This window comes from Dromaius novaehollandiae, chromosome 2 (assembly GCF_036370855.1).
Source record: "Dromaius novaehollandiae isolate bDroNov1 chromosome 2, bDroNov1.hap1, whole genome shotgun sequence".
Classification (NCBI taxonomy): domain Eukaryota; kingdom Metazoa; phylum Chordata; class Aves; order Casuariiformes; family Dromaiidae; genus Dromaius; species Dromaius novaehollandiae.
This window is the reverse complement of record NC_088099.1, coordinates 157,016,243-157,022,242: the sequence shown is the minus strand read 5'-3', so window position 1 is coordinate 157,022,242 and position 6,000 is coordinate 157,016,243. Positions and strand designations below refer to the sequence as shown.

Here is a 6,000-nt window from a genome sequence, read left to right as displayed (position 1 = left end):
AATCCCACTGCCAGAGTGCCGCGAAAGAAAGCCACTGCAATGGCAAAGCCAAATACCTAAGAGTAGGAGCTACCAGCACTTGGGGTGCCCATGATGTGGCAACCTGGTAAATGTGGGGACACTACAGGACAGCCCTGGGCACCACCGCCATGGCCTGTGTTCAACATGGTCCTCCCAAACCAGTGGGATCATCTGCCCGGATGAGCCATGACCTCCCTCAAGCAGGAGGAGAGGCTGCACACCAAACCTGATGCCTAGCAGCACCACTCTGGGGGGGCTGTGAGGCACGCCGGCCCCCAGGGCAGCTACAGTCCCTGGGCAAATGCTGGTTGGATTCAACCCAGACTGTCAGCTTGAACCCCGTCAGGTGGTCACCACACTTGACATTACCAGATACAGAGAATGGAAATCATGTATTTCTGGTCCTCCTGGGTCCACCTAGAATGACAGTGCAAAGACGTGCCATGGTCCACTCGCAAAGAAGAAATGCCAAGAAGGACAAAGGTGGATTTTAGTCTTCCCACCTTCCACATGGGTCTGGGAGAGTGCTAACGGCAGTGCGACCTCAAACGTGGGGTGGCTGAGCCTTAAATTATGTGTTCCCCTGGGTACTGGACATGAACATGCGGGATTTGTTTTGTAGGTAAGGCATGTCCATGAGCTGCAGCCAGAGTCAGTGGTAACGCTGTTTTGTACATGAAGCAAAAGCTGGAAAATGCCAACCACACTGAAAAAAACCTGTGGTGCTTGGCTATCTTCAGCCATGCTCCTGAATTAGTAGGCCCTTCAGGTGTCTTTGGTTCAGCTTCCCATCTATAAGACAGGGGCAACAGCCAAACACCCTATTGCAAATTATTCTGGGAACTGACTGCTTAATAGTGGTGGGGTGCTGAGATGTAGCAGCATGAGCTACAGAAAAACCTGGTGGGAGGGAGGGAGAGAGAGAGAGAAGGAAAAAAAAAAGAATAAATCTATTTTCAAAGCAGAGCCTGAATCACTGTGCAGTAAGAAGCTAACAGCTGCTCACTTTCTGAACAGCATCCATCCCCTCATCTTATGAACAAGGCAGGAAAAGTAGCATCTGTATATAATGAGAAAAAAAAAAAAAAAAAAAACCCACCATCCTCTTGACAGTATACAAGTGGAGCAAATTAAGGAAGTACAGGCCACCTAATTCAAGCGGTTCCTAGCTTCTAAGTGTTGGACTTTTTTAAGCACTGTAAAAAAGTGATGCACATGTGCAAACTTTTTTTTTTTTTTTTTTTTTTTTGGTATGTGTTTGTTAACTAAATTTCTTCCAATTAAAGAGTTTTGAGAGCTTAGTTATGTCAAAAGAACATGTTGTGGAAGATGTCAATCAAAATTCAAACATCAGTAAATTTTGGTCCTGAGAACAGCTTGTGGTGCCAGTGAAGCCCAGGAGCAGCCTCATGTCCCACCGGAGGAAGGATATCCGAAGCAATTGCCTCACTTTCAGGGCTTAGCTGGCTGGAGGACACTGCTCTCAAAAATAAACAGCGGAGAAAATGTCCGGCTCCTGCACTGGATGAGATAGATAAACTCATGAATGACAAAAACCCCGTGTTGGCAGACTCTTTTCACCAGCATGCAATGTAACCCCGTACCCAAATATTTCCCTAATTGCAGCAGAGTACAAACAATGTTCTGATTGTGCCTTGCTACTTGGCGTCTCATACACGTGCAGTCGCTGCAGCGTTATTAATTAAAAACAAAGCCTGCTTGCAATACCCACTCTGTAAACTTGTTCAGGCATCCACGGTAAAGCAGTCTTTGTGCAGAACTGGGGTTCTTTAAGCTAAAAAGGGAAACTGTATTGGTTTACCCGGATGAAACCTTACATTTGAATGGCATCTTACCGTTCAGACCTGACCGACCTACACCGACCTATTCTGTGTTTCTGTACCACCAGCTTTTACAGAAGACACTGGCAAAGCCCATGTCATTCTTTTGCAAGCAAGTTTGTTCTGGGAGAGATTCAACATTATCATCTATGCAATAACACCATCCAGGGCTACTGCTATTGTTTCATTTGTATGGCAGCAATCTAAAAGAGCCCCAGCCACGGCCCATAATCCTACCGTGTTTGGTGCTGTGCAAGTACAGAAAACCCAGGTGCCTCTTGTTCTTCCTAAAATTCCCACTGAGACCCATGGGAGTGTTGCTAGTTAAGCGAAGTAGGTCAGCGCTCCAGACACACATACATACATGCACACCAAACAAGAAGAGATGCAAACTGGAGTATTAAGCTGCCAAGAGGTTGTTAAAAACTGTGCACAAGGGCAATTAAAATATTAGCATCCTTTCATGTAAGCAAAGCAGTCAGAAGTGGTAATTAGTTTCCATTACAACCTTCCAGTCCTGGAGGAGACCCCATCAGAGAAATTTTAATTTTTGCCAAGTGACACTTTCACCTGTTGGCTTGACACCCCCCCCCCCCCCAACCGGGGTGTACGTACATGCCTGCACAGGAAACAGGCACCATGTATGAAGGAGTAGGTTGTATGACCTATACCTCAAAGCACCGAGCAGGAGTAGCCTTGTTGTGAGCAATGGTGTAACTCACGTACATGCTCCCCGACAGTGCATTTGTGTATGTAAAAGCTGAGGTTGTTCCCCTGGATTTTGCTACCGGATGAGGCTGTGCAGCGAGCACGACTGCATGATGCAGCCCCGGGCACGCGTGATGGTGAGTCTCTCCCCTCCAGCAATGGCTGAGACAACACTATTGAAAGAGAGCTTAAGTTGGAAAGGGCTCTCTGCCACCCGCTGTAAACCTCCTCTATATTGGTGAGTCTCAGTGAAGGTTTCATTCATTCATGTGCTTTACGAATGCAACCACAATAAAGGTACCCCCAACTCCAACCAGGTGTTGGAGCTTCGACTTCCAACACACATAGCTCCTGTCTTTGATCTCAGTTCAAAATTGGGATCCTGCTCCTACTTTGGCTAAGCTGTCGGGAGGAAACAAAACCAGAGGTACATGCACCCTGCCCCAGCTTTGCTCGCTCCCTGACTGTGCCAGGCTGGGGTTTCGCACCAGTCCCACTGCTGACTCGTCCTCCTTCACCTGCTGGTCCTGCATTAACCACAACACCCTCCCCGGAGACCTTGTGGATTTCCCATGGATGTGTGGGGAACAAGGTCCCCCATTCCCAGCTGCTAGCTAACCCCCAGAGAGGGGAACTACCTTCTAACCTGGCGGGGGGGAAATCAGTAGTTCACCGAGTTCATTTTAATCTGGTTAGTGTTTGCCAAGCCGATTACTGCAAAACCAGTTAAAACCCTAATCGCAGCTATAAAGACGCTGAGCTCTTGTGCACAACGCAGAGCTGGTGGGGGCCGATTTCTGCTTTTAATTAAAAAAAAAAAAGAGAGAGAGACGAGAAAAAGGTTACCAAAACGTTTAGCCTTTGTTTTATTGAGTTACAACAAATGAGCAACAAGTTAGAAAAGTTGGATTTATTCAAACTCCCTAGCATTATATTTGTGCAGTGTACTGAAATACGGGTAAGTTTTCAAAACACAGCTGGTCAGAGTAACTCGTCACACAGTTCTCACGCGCGCTCTCTCGTACACGCACCTACACACTCTCCCCTTCTTCTTCATACATGCGCGCACAGACACCCCCACACAAAGAAAATTAGCATTATTTGAAAAAAGTGCACTCGGGAACCTAGAACTGATCTAAAAATTTAGTGGCAAGGGTTAATCAGGAGTTTCTTTTGTGCGCTACAATATCTAAAGCTGGAGGGCAGACTTCTGTTTATACTGTCCATCTTTGTACCAACCAAAGAAACACAAACAAGTTCAGGTTATGAAGCATCTTAATTTCCTCACTGCAACCCCTTTGGGGGTTGTACTGCATGTTTAAACAAAAAGTGCTAAAAAAAAGGTATTCTAGCAAGATCTTCGGAGAACCACGGCCTGTGCTGGTTTGTGAAAAGTGAAGTACAGGAGCTGGAAAAGCCTCGCTTCAGAGGAGCACAGAAAAGCAGAGATTTAAATACTTCAACCGGTAGCAGATGGCCATAAAACGAAACAAAAAGCCTTGAAACACCCCCTCTCCCCCCAAACTAAGCGAGAACAACCCCTGTGCTGGGGTGGGAACCTGGGACCAGGCACTGATCTGCACCCAAGGGAGTCCAAATGCTTCTTCAAACACTTCCAAAAAAAGCCTCCTCTCCCCTGCCCTCCCCCCAGAAGACGTGTCCCTCCCCCAAACCAACCCCCAAATTTTGCAATGGCATGATATGCAAGAATAACTTGCACCCATTAAAAAGTTAACAAAATCTCCACCTTGTACAAATCTGCTCCAGTACAGGAAGAGGCTGGGCAGGCAAGTGGGCGGGAGAGGAAGCAAAGGAGAAACCTATGTACAGGGATCCTTTTTTCTCTCTCTCTTTTTTTTTTAATGCAGTAGTAGGACTTTGGCACTACGAACAATCCCATGACGATGCTCCACAAGAGTATCTCTCGCTGTGCCTCTGCAAGCGCGGTTTGAGACTTGGAGTTGCAACACGCTATCTCACCGCAGGCAGGAAAATAGATTTTTCTTCTATTTCCAAACGGCGTTTCCTCTTCCTCGTCAGGACAGCGCAGCTGATCAGAACCCCTGCGAAAATTAAAAAAGAAACTGTGTTTAAAGGCACTCTGATTTGAGATGCCAACCGCCAGCATTTCCCTGCACATGCAGCGGCACTGTATTTTCGACCGTGCCTTGAAGCTCACTCGTTTCTCAGCTTGACCCTGCAGGAGGGCACCAGATGTTTTGTTGCATACAACACTCCACTAATACCTCCCCGCAGGTTTCTAACGGGGACACGCAGCCCAGCCCGCGCTCTCTGCTGCTTCGTTATTACCCTATAAATCGCCCCGATTCCCCTGGTTGCTCAAAGATGGTTTTATGCGTAAGGGCCAGAGGCAGCTACTTTGTGAAGAGGAACGGATGGTGCTAAAGGCAAGATGACTACAGGTCCTTTCTTGCCCATAAATCCTCTATACAATTTTTCGCATGGTTTTAAAAATGAATTACGCAAACCTCAAGACAATGGGAAAAAATCATACGCTTCTGTGCTGCACAGAGCGACTCGGGGGCTCTCCTGAGTCCTGCACCGGAAGAAAGGCTGCACCAGGGACGAGTGATCAAAAAAAAAAAAAAAAACCCGCAAAAACTCGCCTGCCTGCACATACACCCAGCTCTCGGCGCGGATCGGACGGGGATGCCAGGGCGCTACAACAGCGATGTGTCTCTGCACGTTCCTCCCCCTCGCGTGAAGGCGGCGGGCTGCAGCGTCTCCCACACCCTCCTCCCTGCTCGGCCCTGAGCTAACCGAGCGTCTCACAGCCCCTGCTAAGGCTGCTAATAGGTCTGCTATGTCCACCCAAGCAGCGAGCTCTGGCATCCACAACTCGGAAAGCAAAGCAGCCGAGGCCAGTAAGAAGGGCATGAGTTGCACGCACACCCGTGGCAAAAAGCCGCCCGGCCCCCGCAGGGATTTTGTGCTCCCTCCCCCTCCTCCTAACTCATTGGCGATTTTTAATCGCTGCACTGAGCTGTGGTTCCTCCCCTGCGCTGCTTCATCCCTTCAGAGCTCGGTTCTCCCATGCACCTCGCTGGTTTTAGGGGAAACTTCAGGCTTGGTCCCACGACACGTCCCGGGTTGACCCGAGTTCTGCCGCGATCACTGCTAAACCCCACACCGACTCCAGGCTGGAGCCCAGCAAAGGCGACAGGCACTACAGCCGGCTCCAACGATTAAACCCTAAACCACAAGAAAAACAAGAACTCGGGCAGAAAGGGAGCGAAAGCCCAGGGTTGTTAGCTTCCACCAAGTTCAGATGCTGAGGAACGCAGCAGGCCACGTGAGAAACCGAGCAGTCTCGGCTCCCACCGTGGGCCAAAGGAGCAGGAGACACCAAGAGGGCCCAGACCACCTTTGATGCTCGGTACAACGCTTACATAAGCAGCAAGGAGTGACT

The 6,000-nt window shown here is 48.7% G+C and overlaps 1 protein-coding gene across 2 annotated transcripts in view; it reads right to left on the bottom strand.

The window, feature by feature from the left end:
- Nucleotides 1–3,408: 3,408 nt before the first annotated feature.
- The window catches only part of ZHX2 (zinc fingers and homeoboxes 2), a 74,572-nt gene continuing 71,980 nt past the window's right edge, over nt 3,409–6,000 (bottom strand). For both annotated transcript variants that reach the window (XM_064507836.1, XM_064507835.1), the window contains exon 4: nt 3,409–4,633. The gene's annotated coding sequence lies outside the window, so the exon portion shown is untranslated. The remainder of the gene's footprint in view (nt 4,634–6,000) is intronic.